The sequence below is a fragment of the Zalophus californianus genome, chromosome 10, assembly GCF_009762305.2.
Source record: "Zalophus californianus isolate mZalCal1 chromosome 10, mZalCal1.pri.v2, whole genome shotgun sequence".
Classification (NCBI taxonomy): domain Eukaryota; kingdom Metazoa; phylum Chordata; class Mammalia; order Carnivora; family Otariidae; genus Zalophus; species Zalophus californianus.
In genome coordinates, this window is record NC_045604.1 from 36,445,482 (window position 1) to 36,459,632 (window position 14,151).

General features: G+C 45.0%; 1 protein-coding gene across 11 annotated transcripts in view; it reads left to right on the plus strand.

The window, feature by feature from the left end:
- The window catches only part of HHAT (hedgehog acyltransferase), a 347,597-nt gene that overhangs the window by 184,426 nt on the left and 149,020 nt on the right, over positions 1-14,151 (plus strand). The gene's annotated exons all lie outside the window — the stretch shown is intronic.

The following is a 14,151-nucleotide window of genomic DNA, read 5'->3' on the forward strand; positions in this document are numbered from 1 at the left end:
GCAGTGTTTTTGGCCCGAGCGAGCAGCTGGGAACATGGAATTGCCATCAACGACAGGGAAGGCTATGGGAGGAGCAGGTGCAAGGGGTCCATCAGGAGTTTAATTTTGGATGTGCTAAGTTTGAAATTTCTTCTAGACATCCAAGTGGAGATATTTAAAAAGGCAAGGAGATATATGGATCTGGAGTATAAGAGAGAGGTCTGAATTGGAAATGCCATTTTGGGAGTTTTAAGCCTATAGATAGCATTTAAAACTCTAAGACGAGGTGGTGAGATGCCCATGGAAATAAGTGTATGGAGAAGAGGATCCAGGAAGAAGGAGCCCTGGCTCTGTGACAGCGACAGTTTGGAATCAGCCAAGACATCTGAGAAGGAGCAGCCCGTGAGGTCTGAGGGAAACCAGGAGAGAGTGATGTCCTGGATGACTGAATGCAAGTCCCCGAGGATATTTACATAATAGATTACAAACTTAAAATGTCATCTATTATACAGATTTATATTAAGATAAGCATATAGTAAATATTTAATAGACATAAATCTTTACATAGGTATATAATGAGAAATTTATATAATGAATTGCATCTGGGGAAATACCAGAAGTTTGAAGGCCTGAGTGCTGGGCCCAGTTCTGTTGTTCTTATTTCATGGACTCAGGCAAGTTAAATAGCCTTTTTTGAGCATCCTATTTTACTCATCTGGAAAGTGGGGATTTTAATCCTTGCCTCACTCCGAGTTATTGTGAGAATCAGTTGAGATAATAGATATAGATATGGTTTCCTAGTACATACTCTATATATATTCACAAGTGTGTTTATATGTACACACATATGTACATATGTGTGTATATGGATACATGGGACTCAAGATAATTGGTATATTGTAAGTGTCTGTTGAATCACTTAGGTTATGACCTGTTGGTAGGTCATATTCATTTTAGTGGGTTGCAAACAGCTTTCTGAAAAATGGAGCAGAATAGAAAATATCGCTATGAATTGCTCAGAGTAAAAATAAGTAAGGTTTCTTGAATATATATGCCTGTAGTAGTTATCTATTTCTGTGTAACAATTACCCCAAAACTTAGCAGTTTAAAAGAATAAGCCTCTATTATTTCTGGAGGCCAGGGGCCACCTCGCCAGTTGGTTTGACTCAGGTTGAAGACAAGCTTTTCGCCAGGGCTGTAGTCACTGGGACCTGCTTCCAGGTCACTCCTGTGGACCGAGGGGGTGCTCAGCTCCTGGTTACATGGGTCTTTATTAGGGCTACTCATGATGTCATAGCTAGCTTTCACCAGAGCACAAGATCGGAGAAAGAGAACCAGAGAGCATCCCCCAGACCGAAGCCACAGTCTCTTTTATGACCTGCTCTCAGCAGCGACACATCATCACTTCTGCCATGATTTCACATAGACCAGTCCTGGCACAGTGGGGACCACACATAGGTGTGAATGTCAGAGATGGGGACCATTGAGGGCCATCTTGGAGCCTGGCTGCCACAACCTCTCTATATCTGTGAATGCTGGGTTGAGCTATGAAATATGTTTGTTAACGTGGGTCATGTAGAAAAAAATGCTCAAGAAATACTGCTCTGTGGGGCAGAGGTGTCCATTAGTTGGCAGAAACCTATTTCAGAAGCTCTGCTGTTGATACTCTTCTCCTCCCATGGCTAATTACCACTGACTTTCAGATCATGAATGTTAACACCAGTGAGTTTTACAATGAAACAATCCAACTGAAGTCTGAATGGGCTGTGTGGGACTGCTTGTCCCTAAATAAACTGATCCTGCACTAGGGTCCTCTCCTAGTTCCCCTGTCTGATTTCTGTAGTTCTGTATCTTTTACCTATCTGACAAGTACATTTTCTGTTCGTGAGCTCCCACTTCAAACCTGTGGCGATATGTTATGAACAACTGTGTGGCTTGACTCCAGTTTCCTGTAGACCCAGGCTCGTGGTAGTAGTTATACACGTTCTGCCTTTTTTTCCTACTCGCTCATTGGCATGTGACTGTCGTCTAGGTAGTGAGCTTGTGGAAAATTCTACCTGTAGATAAATGGGGTAAACCGAAACTTTTATGTTTGGGGAGGAGGGGTTATTACATGTATAAAGCTGTGCCCTACTTAAAGGAATCTTATAGAATAATTACCGACATGACTTTTTGTATAACTTGTTATACCCTGCTGTGAAAAATAAATCTGTTTTAGCTCTCCTAGCTGGTATTTTTTGGTTTTGTTTTTGTTTTTTTACAAGCATAAGTGACTGAAAAAGAACATACCATCTTTGAGGTACTAATAGGCTCTAAGCCGGCTAGAAGTTTCTAGTTAAACAGTGAAGAGACCAGTAGAAAGCACAACACTAAGTAGAAACATATGGCCACTGGCTCTTAATTTAAAACTGTGGGAGTTTCAGAACGGAGTAGTTTCTTGGGATGAAATGAGCGCTACCAAATAATTGGGAGCCTTCTGGTGTGGTATTTATTGTTTGTGCTTGGGAATGCTCATTCTTGTCAGCCCGGTGGCCTTTGGTCTTTTCTGACTAGTTAAGATCTTATGACTGAGGGCTTTTCCTCATCTGCTAGTCATAGGGGAGGACTGGAGGATTGTCACTCTCAACAGGCTCCCAGGGATAGAGGCCCTTTTGTTCTTGGAAAGGTTCTCTGGTAGTATGCTGGGCTTATTATAGTTTGTACTTTACTCATTGGTTGTCTCCCTAAGTGGTACGCTATTACAAGCAGGCTCTTTGCAGCACCTGGCAGTATCTGGCCCAAGGTAGGGGCTCAATGAGTATTTGTTGGGAAGAGGAGGGAATTAAATTCTTTATTCTCTTGAAAGGGCTTATGTTCAGAACAGGGTTTGTGGTGTAGTATGCGTACGATGCTACTTTTCCTTGGTGTTTCTATTTAAGGTAGTCTATTTGAATTTTCCTTGAAATTTGTGAACTTTAAATTGTTGGAGACTATTTACAATGTAATTCCTATTTTTTGAAGTAAGATCTCTTTTGCTTTTGAAGCCCCTGTCACTTTTGGTAACATCCAAAGGGAGAGGGGTTTAATTTTAGTAGCACAGATGCTGACCACTGACAGCTTGAGTGAGCAGGTTGAGGACAGCAAGCTAAAGAACTTTGAAGATCCCTTTAGGTTCCAACCCACACATCCCTGAAGGCCAGATTCCTGGTAGACCAAACAGCAGCATCAGTCAGTTGCAAGAAATGACTTCTCTGTCTGGAATGCTGTCTGAACAAAGAACCTCTGGTGAAGTTGCTCTAGGCGTGGCCTCCTGCCCTGGCTCTGGTATGATAACTATGGAAAACAAAAGCAAATGTTTACGTGGTGGTTTATGAAAAGCCAAAAGCTTTTGTGTGTGTAAGCTCTCTGCCTTGCTGTCTCTTGATTTGAGACAATCTGATTTCCTTGCTGGCTCTGCTATGCTGATCAGACTCGTGCAGTTTGTCCTGTGCAGTCCCGGTGAGAGCATTTGTGTCAGGCTGCTTCGAGCCTCAAGCCTTATGCCATGACACAGCCCTGCAGAACTCCAGCCCCATCCCTGTCACCGTGTCTGCGCTCCTGCCTCTGCTGGATTGTGATACGGGTTATTCTCCCATTGACAAATTGTTGCTGTATGGCCCCCTTTATTTTGGTCTTTGGATTTCAATAAAGAGAAGTTGATGGAAATTTATAGAAGGAAAAATAGTCATATTCACTTTGATTAGCTGGAGCCATCTAGGTGAAAGAGATGCCCAAGGAGAAACTAAGAAGTTTTGCTACTAATTAGTGAGTATAGGAGAGGCTGCAAAGACTTGGGTATGTGGTTGTTTTTAAACTCTGGAATCTGATTATATCCTAGATAGTCAAGTAGGGGGTAAATACCAAAGAGGCATTCTTATCAAGGCTCTGATATATAACAGATATGAAAATAAAATGGGAGGAAAAGGATATAGTTTAGTGAGAATGAGACTAATATTGAATTTCTTTTATTTTTGTTTTTTGTTTTTTATTTATTATGTTAGTCACCATACAGTACATCATTAGTTTTTGATGTGGTGATCCACAGTCCATTGTTTTCGTATAACACCCAGTGCTCCATGCAGTACGTGCCCTCCTTAATACCCATCACCAGGCTAACCCATCCGCCCACACCCCTCCCCTCTAAAACCCTGTTTGTTTCTCAGAGTCCATAGTCTCTCATGGTTCGTCTCTCCCTCCGATTCCCCCCCTTCATTTCTCCCTTCCTTCTCCTAATGTCCTCCGTGCTATTCCTTACGGTCCACAAATAAGTGAAACCAGATGATAATTGACTTTCTCTGCTTGACTTATTTCACTTAGCATCATCTCCTCCAGTGGCCCTTCTTTTCACTACATCTGTGTCTTTGGGGTAAATACCCAGTAGTGCAATTGCTGGGTCCTAGGGTAGCTCTATTTTTAAATTTTTGAGGAACCTCCACAATGTTTTCCAAAGTGGCTGTACCAATTTGCATTCCCACCAGCAGTGTAAGAGGGTTCCCCTTTCTCCACAACCTCTCCAACATTTGTTGTTTCTTTCCCTGTCCATTTTTACCATTCTAGCTGGTGTAAGATGGTATCTCAATGTGTTTTTGATTTGAATTTCCCTGATGGCTAATGATGATGAACATTTTTTCATGTGTCTGCTAAAATTTGTTATTAAGTATCACTTTTAGGTGTAACGACCATTATTTTTGAATTTCAGTTATAGTAAAGAATCTTTTGTTTCCCTGTAAAAAGGAGGAAAAACCTATGTACCTCACTCCAGTTAAATGCACTTGAATTTCATTTCTGTCTTTTCAAGTTGGTTGGCTTTGGATTACTGACAGTGGAAGAACCAAATGTTTGATGATTCCAAGGGGCAAAACTAGATCATTGACCTAATCATGTGATGGCAATTTTCCCAACCACAGTGGGCAGCTTCATCAAACACATATCATGAAGGATCCCTCATTGTAATGTTGTGTCTACAAGAGAAAAGCTATATTTTCAAATGAGATTTTAATAACATGATTGGAAACATATATGTAGAGAAGACATTATCAACTTTTAAGATTGTGTTAACGTTTGCTTTGTATTAAATTTTTGTGACCTGGTGGCATTTTTTGGGTGAGTGTTGACTTATTGCTCAGTTCCCAGTCCCCAGCCTTTTGAGGCCTGACCTACTTTATTGTGGCTTCTGAAGCACTGGGTGTCTTGGGCCCAGTTTACTTTATAAATAGAAGCTGAGGCCCATGTCTCTGCATAATTTTCCTGAAGGAGAATTAAAAGGCAAAAGTCAGATATTAGTCTGCATTTGGAGATAACTCAGTAGTTGGGTTGTCAAAGGCCGCCCAGGGGGCAGGATCTGCAGGGCCTTATCAGTAGTGCCATCAGGGATGTGGATTTCTCTCCCTTTGTCTTGCTGCTTCTGGTTGCATTGTGGGCATGAATGCTGCCTGGAAGAAAGAAGAGCATTCTGTCACCATCTCCTATGGCTCTGGAGCCAGCTGCCCTTCATCTCAATTCCAACCCAAGTGAGGTTCTCTGGGGGTCGCTGCCAGTTGGCTTCCAGTGGGAGCAGCCTAAGCGCTATCCACTTTTCTCTCATGATAGCTTTGCCTCGTATTCTGTTAAAATTCTTGCCTCCACTAAATCTGCTGGCATTTGCACCCATCACCTGTCACAGTGGAAAATCCCCCCTCAGATAAACGAGAAACAACCTCATTTGTCTCACTCGCAGCTACTACTCTTACCCCTCCTCTTCAGAACCAAACTGATCATAAGAGTTATTTATATCCCACTGTCTCTGCTTCCTGTCCTTTTCACTCACTCTGCTCTGCTCTGGTCTGGCTTCCATTTCCACCGCTCGATGAGACTGCACTTGTCAAAGCTGCCGATGACCTCCACATTGCCAGATATGTACAGGAGACATTTTTACATGAAGAGATGAAAAGCAAGATGAACTTAGACTCTTACCTCACAGTGTGCACAAAAATTAACTTAAAATAGATTAAAATAGATTAAAGACTTAAATATAAAAGCCAAAAAAAAAGAGAAAAAAATCTTTAGGACCATGAGTCAGGCGAAGATGTTTTACATAATGATACCAAACACACAATCTGCAATTGAAAAAAAATTGATGAATGGAATTTTAAAAATTCAAAACTTTTGTACTTCAAAAGATACTTTTTTTTTTTAAGATTTTATTTATTTGACAGAGAGAGAGCAAGAGCAGGAACACGGCAGGGGGAGTGGGGGAGGGAGAGGGAGAAGCAGGCTTCCCGCTGAGCAGGGAGCCCGATGCGGGACTCGATTCCAGGACCCTGGGATCATGACCTGAGCCAAAGGCAGACGCTTAACGACTGAGCCACCCAGGCGCCCCCAAAAGATACTTTTAAGAAAATAAAAAGACAAGCTACAGACCGAGAAAACATTTTCAAATCACCTATCAGACAAAGGAGTGTTTCTGGAATATCCACGAGGATAGGAACTTAGCTGTCTTGTTCACTGTTGTATCCCAGGCATCTCTTGCAGTGTCTGACATCTAGCAGGTGCTCAATAAATATTTGCTGGATGAATGAATGCATATGGCATTAATGCAGTTTGGAGAAGAGCCTTTAGGAACTTCATAAAGTCTGAGGAGGAAAGAAAATAATCTTGAACATTTGTAGAAGGTTTATGAGCCACTTGTTCCCCTGTATTTGTTCCTTGTTGTGCCGTGGGTATTATCTCTGTGCCACAGTTATAAACACCGGGACGTGGAGTGGTGATTTTTCTGCCCATGGTCAGATATTATTAAGTGAGACAGCCAGCCGGAGCTCAGACCTTGAATTTCTAATTCCACATCTTGGGAGATGTGGTTTCTACTGTAAAGCTCTTCACTCCTGAGCTCTTTATGCCCAGAACTGGTACCTTCTCTCTTTTTCTTTCTCCGACATTGTGAAACACCCAGATGTCCAGGCTTTTGGGGCTGTTTTCCCAGAATTTGCTCCCTAATAATCCGATGGCACACATACTTATCTGATGCAGTGAAGAACATGTCCTGTGAAAACTCAGCACTGTTTTTTGTTTGTTTGTTTGTTTTTACTGTTTGCCTTTTAGAATTTGTCTTCGTGGGCTGCAGTTCTTACTTTCTACTTTCCCATCAGACTTTGGTATTTTGCCAAATGTGCTTTGACTGTCAACTGGGGTCTTACTGGCCTAAGTTCACTTTTACTTTTCCCTGATCCCCCAGCATCAGTTTTTTAAAAACGTTTTTGTTCAAATTCCAGTTAGTTAACATAAAGTGTAATATTAGTTTCAGATGCACAATACAGTGATTCAACATTTCCATACAACACCCGGTGCTCATCACAGCAAATGCCCTCAATGCCCATCACCTATTTCCCCCAGCCCCCACCCACCTCCCCTCTGGTAACCATCGGTTTCTTCTCCATACTTAAGAATCTGTTTCTTGGTTTGCTTCTCTCTCTCTTCCCTCCGCCCCCCCCAACCTTTTGCTCATTTGTTTTGTTTCTTAAATTCCACATAAGTGAAATCATATAGTGTTTATTTTCCCTGACCGATTTATTTCATTTAACATAATACTCTAGATCCATCCATGTTGTTGCAAATGGCAAGATTTCATTATTTTTTATGGCTGAGTGATATTTCATCGTGTATACACACACACACACACACCACATCTTCCTTATGCATTCATGAGTCGATGGATGGACACTTGGCCTGTTTCTATAATTTGGCTACTGTAGATAACCCCCAGCATCACCTTTTATTCTTGACTGTCAGCAGGCTCTGAATCTCAAATTGATATGCAGGTCAGGTCCAGACAGGCCCAGACAGTGGAAGGAGTGTAAGGGAGAGGGAGCCCCTGCAAGAGGCATCCTGAAGGCTCTGCCTTCATGTGACGTCTGCAGAGGGAGATGGACATGGTATAACGTGGTGCCACTTACTATGTGATGTCGTCAGGAAGCCTGTTGCCAGTCTGGGGCATTCTCCGAAAATGTACCAATTGAGACTGGGAGGAAGCTGTGTGGGGACACGTCGAATGATGAAATAGGGTCTCAGGGACTGCTTGCCACAGCTCTGCTGCTGGTGGTAGAGGTGTTTCAGATTACCTCATCTTTTTTATCCCATTTCCTAGTCTGTCAAGTGAGGAAGGAGGTCCGTGCAGACAGACTTGAAGGTCTTTTCCATTCTCTGAAATGAAGTGAGGTAGCCCAGCCAGAAGTGATCAGGGCTTCTAGAGTCTGGCGATAAACTTTATTCTCCTAGTCATTTTGTTGGTTTTTACTTCCAACTAAGTCCGTTTTCACACTTCGCAGGCGGGAATGGGAGGGCTAAACTTTGGTGGCCCACTAACCGGGTGACCACGGCTGGAGAGGAGACGCTGAGGACTGTAGGTTGAAGACATAGAGCAACGTGGTACTTAACGCGAACGCTGCCCTGCGTGCGGCCTGCTACGCAGCCGTAACAACCGTGGTTCTAAAACGTACCTCACCAGTTCGATGGCATTGGCAGCTTCTGGCCACGACTCCTTGCTGTGTTTATCCCTAGCTCCCAAACAGCCCGGACGAGCCTGGGAGGAACCGGGAGCCCGCAAGGCAGGCAGCCTGGCAGGGCAGAGCACGTCCTTGAACCCTGTGTGGTTCTGCTCCGAGTTCTGCCATGGACATGCTGTGTGGGGCTGACCCCCTCTGCCAAAGCGGAGGTTGCTGCGGGGGTAAACACATGTGCAGCTCTGTGTCAGGCGCAACAGGCCTAATTCCAGCGGCCTGGGAGGCTCTACAGGCACGGCGATCATAGTGGTACTAAGTAAGCGTAAGCAGCTGAGGGGGCGTCGGCCCAGGCGCGGTTGCGAGTGTGCTGAGGGTCATCGGAGCTTCTGCTGTGCCAGAGCGCGTTCGGACTGGGAGGCGCTTCCTGAAAGTGACTAGGACAGGGACTCAGAAGCCTGAGGCTAGGCAGACCCTTGGATCTCCATTCCAGCTTTCTATGCGGTGGTTCCCTCTTCTCTAAACACCCTCATAATCCATGCTCCCGCTCACCCTGTGATGGGAAGTTCACGGCCGTGGGTAGGACATTGCAGCTCGTTCGAAACTGCCTTTTTATGTAGCAAGCTGAAGCTGCCTCCCAGTGCTGCTCCTGGTTGACATTCAGACAACGAAAAATTCTATACCGCATCCGTGCATAGAAGACTTCCTATTTTTTGATTTCTGGAAGGAACCAAGAATAATACACGCAAGGTCACTGTTTCTCATGTGTCTTGAGGCAGTCCTGGCTTACCGTGGGCTGGTAGCTAGGAGAGATGATTTTCTCAGAAGGTGCTAAGAAGTAATGTGCTACAGTTTGCTGGGCATCTTATTTCAGGAGAGAAGCCCCATTTCTGTCTGTGGGTATTTTTATATATTTACATATGGTACTTGGCGTATTAAGTAACCACTTTGGGCATCTTCATTCTGCAGTACCGTGCCAAGTGCCAGAGCAGAGACATCGGTGTCCTGTTACAAGACACCGTTCACACTTCGGTTTGCTCACCATGTATTTACTGAGAATCTGCTTGGTGGCTGGCTCTGGTTCTTGCCATCGTGGAGTTTGCAGTCCCTTGGGGGATAGAACATTTGTTATCACTCACACTGTATTGAATCTTGTTGGCTCTGCCATCTCTTAACTAGGCTCTACTTCCCTTGAAGCAGGGGTTCTGGGCTGTGCATCACTGAATTCCCACTACCTGGCACATGGTAAATATTTGTGAAACGAGTCGGTGGCTGAACACACGAAGGGAAAAAGCAAAGACTTTGGCATTTGGTACTCTGAGCTAGATCCTGATGTAGCAACTTACTGGCTATGTGATAAGGGATAAGGACATGAGGCTTTATATAGCAGGAATCTACTCTGGCAGGTGGAGAGGACGAAAAGAGGTAGTACCCAGAGGGCCTAGCCCAGAGCCCGGCATACAATTCCAAAATAAGAAAAGAAAAGCATATTCCCTTTTCACTGTATTTCCTTAAGGCACCTTTTACATCTACACAGAAAAATTGAGCGAGATAATATTTCTAGACTGCATTGGTTGGCTTCTGTTTTGAAATTAAAGACACAGCCCTATGTGAGGGGGCACCCCTGAACCCTTTGGAAGGAGTCCAAATCAGCTTTACTGTGGTCAAGAGGAAACCCGGTGTTTCGTGTGAGGCAGGTTGAAGAAGTTCTGGAGACAGACGGTGGTGATGGTTGTGCAACAGTGTGAGTGAGTGTGCTTAATGCCACTGAGCTGTACACATAAAAAATGGTTCAAGAGGAAGTTTTGTGTTATGTGGATTTTGCCACAATAAATTCATTAAAAAGACCCCAAACCATTGCCATGATTTCCAGTTCTTCCAGCAGGTGAGCCGTTCTCCAAGTTGAGCCAGTCACAGAACATCGTCATCCCCTCAGTCTGGATGCAGGCCACCAAGCATTACTGTGGAGCCTCCAGAAGCAGCCGAGGCCTGGCGGAGCCTTTGGGTTGCCTGGTGTGAAACTGCATGATGTGAGGCACTCAGCTCTTTTGCAGATTATTTTTCCCTCCCTCCTTCTCTCCCTCCCTTCCTCCTTCCCTCACTTCCTCGTCCCCACCCTGCATGAGTCTATGAGCAAGTCTTTGTACTCAACCACAGAATCTTCTCTGAATCCATCCCTGTCTCCGCCCTCATTTCCAGCGTTTCCATCCTGGGGTGAGTCCCCGTCACCTCTCAGCTAGACGACCGTGGCTCCCCGCCCGCTTCTGTTCCCATCCTTTCCCTTCAGGACAACCAGAGTGTAATTTTTGATACATAAATCAAAGCATACCACTCCCTCACCCCCTAAATGAATAAAATTTAAACAAATGAAAAAAAATACCGTTCCCCTGTTAAAGACCCTTTAGTGCTTCGCATCGATGTTACAATGAAGCCCGGACTCCTTCTGTACAGCCTCCTCAGATCTAGTCCCGGCCCCCGTCTACCTTGTCTTGTCCCGGTCCTGCTGGCCTGCATCCTTTCCTCCAACCTGCCACATTCCTTCCCACCTCGGGGCTCTACCCAGCTGTCCTCCTGCCCGGAACACTCTCCCTCTGGTCTTTGCGTAGCTCATCCTCTCTGACTGTACAGATTTCAACCCAAGTGTCACCTCATCAGAGAGGACTTCCCTGAGCGGCTGTGTGGCCCACTTCTCTGTCCTGTCACCTTGTGTGCATTCTCTGCTCTCTGATGTTATCTTCCTTATCTAAGTGCTTATTTATTGTTCATCTCTCCCACCTAGACTGTGAGTGCCATGAGAAGTAGGACCTTGTTACGTTACTCTCCACCCCCCGCCGCCCCCATCCTCAGGGCTAGATCGATGCCCGGCACTTAGAAGGCTCTGACAAAGTATCTGTGAATGAATGTCCACACAGATGAACTGACGTAGCAAAGGAGTAAGATGTAAATACCTGTGAGGAAGTTCCATTTTCTTCCCCTTAACGTTTTTCCTGGTACGTTTTCTGATGCTAATCCCCATCCTTGACCTTCTCCATTCCACTGGTTTCCAAGTGACTGTTAACTCATTATAGTATTCTCCATCGTAAACTTGCCTTACACAGGATGCTTAAAGACCCTCATTGTCCCGGCCCCAAATTCCATCCGTGACCAGTCATGTTTGCATAAGAAGAAATGTTCTGAAACACAATCCCTTACTTCTGTATATTTAAGCCCTAAACTTTAGGGGACACCACGGCAACAGGTGAAGCTGGGCACGCACTACTGTGTACTGGTCCTTCTTACTGAGATGCCAGTCAGGACCAGGGCAGGAGGATACCTTCCCTGCCTGGTGGCCAGATCCCGCTCCCCTGTAGGCCCTGCTGGCTCTCGCATGCAACTTCAAGGCTGTCTATGAGGCCTCCATGGAATAATTGGTCTTCCTGCTCTCCTGCCTGTTTCCTAAGCTCTGTGCCTGTCCCTCAGCTTTCCAGCTGTACTACCCTTTACTCCACTGCTCAGGCCCTGGCTGCGTCCTGGATTCAGTGCCCTCTCTTCGTGGGCTGCATAGTGAGACCTTTTATTTCCTTTTTATGTGGCTTCCTTCTCCTACTGAGTTATTGGGAATTGGGCTTCCATTAAAACAACTCTTAAAAATTGGAGGGAAGGAGATTACTATTTATTGAGTACTCACGGGTTTACCAAGCACTGTGCTAAGCCCTGTATTTATGTTATATCACCTAATTCTCATAACCTTCCATGAGTAAGGGATCTCCATTTTCCCATGGAAAACTTGAAGCCCAGAGGTTACATAACTTCCCAGAGCCTGACTTGATTCTAAGACCCAAGGGGACGGATGGCACCTGCGGGGCAGGTGTGCTCAGGGAAGCAGAGCAGGTGGGCTTGCCTGGGGCAGGGCAGCCACGTTGGAAGAAGCAGAAATCAGGGCAGGTGGAAAGGGACCTGTTCTTAAAATGAACAGTCATTTTCAATTAGTAATAATGAGAGGCAGTGAGAGCCTGTGCTTTTTAGGGGGAAGAGCAAGCAATTCATGGCTTGACTTGGCAATTCCAGTTTGACTCCCAGATTTGTCTTTTACTAGCTGTGAGCACTGCAAGTTACTTACCCTCTGAGCTTTAGTTCCTGCACTCATGAATGGAGATGCCAGTACCAGCCTCACTGCAGTGGCTTGTGTATGTGTGCACTGAACATAGTAGTTGCCACCTTCTAGATACTAAGTAATCATTTCTATGAATATAATTAGGTTTCTCATTACTCCCTCAGAGTCGGCTTCCTCCCTCCCATATTGTGGTACTCTGTGATTCCTTTCTGTGTCTACTTTATGCTATGATTCCAGCAACAGAATCTGATGCTTTCTGTGGCTCATATCATTGAAAAGGCTGAATAGGTTTTGGATGAATGAAAGAAGCTGAAATCTTTGTTCTAATCTAAACATACTTGTATCTCCCATATTGCAGATCCTGGCGAACTTGCAATTGCTATCTGTCATATGAATATTTACTTATGTGGCCGAGGAATATAGCCGTGGTTTTGGTTGAGAGGAGGGATCATTTCTGTCTTTCATTTTTTTCAAAAATCTGTGTTAAATATGATTGTAGGAAGTACTTAGCCTCTCCTCAGGTCAATGTAATATCAACTGAAACGAATCAGCTAACCCTGCAGGTACATCTCCCTTTAGAGCTCTTTTCAGAAGACTTATGAGTAAGTGGAATTTATGTATCTTGAATTCCATTTTCCCTGAATCATGTGATGACTTCAGGTAAGTGACACAGGGAATGAGGTACCTTATATTTTGGCTTTGTTGCTCTATTCTCTTCTACCCCGTGTCCATGACCGGTAAACAGATTTTGAGCACATAAAGGAAGCTTGCCATTTAAAGGTACCCCAAGGAATCCTATTTTAATGTCAGTAATCATCTGCTCTATGTCAGGTGAGGTGAGGTGCCAGGCGTGCTGGGATGTTCCAGGGACGGGGGAGGGGTGATGCTGGGAGCTAGGGACAGTCAAGGCCTTGGCAGTCAGGCCCCACTGTAGGGTAAATTTCTGTGTCTGTTGCTCATTGTCTGTAGGGACAGAATTAACTCAGGCTTTACTTGGGCAGATCGCTAACCCGGGAGGCCGGTCTGTTGGGTGGGACACAATGACCGCCATCTAGGTATTAGGAGTAGTGGTCATGCGTGGTGGGCAGCAACATCGTGGTTCCAGCCACCCAGTCTTTTTGCTCACAGCCAGACCCAAAGGGGAGAGAAAGACCCTGGCTAAGTGGTCAGAGGTTTAGGGGAAATAAATGAGCTAATTAGAGAAACCAAGGCATTGCCATTCATATGGATGAAGCCAGTTTGGTGGTGGCAGGGGAAGCCAACTCTGAAAGGGTCCACCACTGCCCAGTGTTTACTGGCTGCCCGGTGTGAGGCTAAGCACAGTGGCCGGCTCACCAGCATGTTCATGGAGCGTCTCTCCTCCCTTCCCTCCCAGGGCCAACCCAGCTATGGACAGGGTTGCTCTCTGGTTAAAAGCTCCAGGGACTATGGCCAGGAGGGACATGGAAGGACAGAGCTGACCCTTCCCCACCCCACCCCTGTTCTTAACTTTGGCCAGCATGGTTTTGTACTTGTAAAATATTTCATTTATGTTTGAGCGAGGGAACATCTGAGATAACCAGTGTTATAAAAGGACTCACCTGTTGTCAA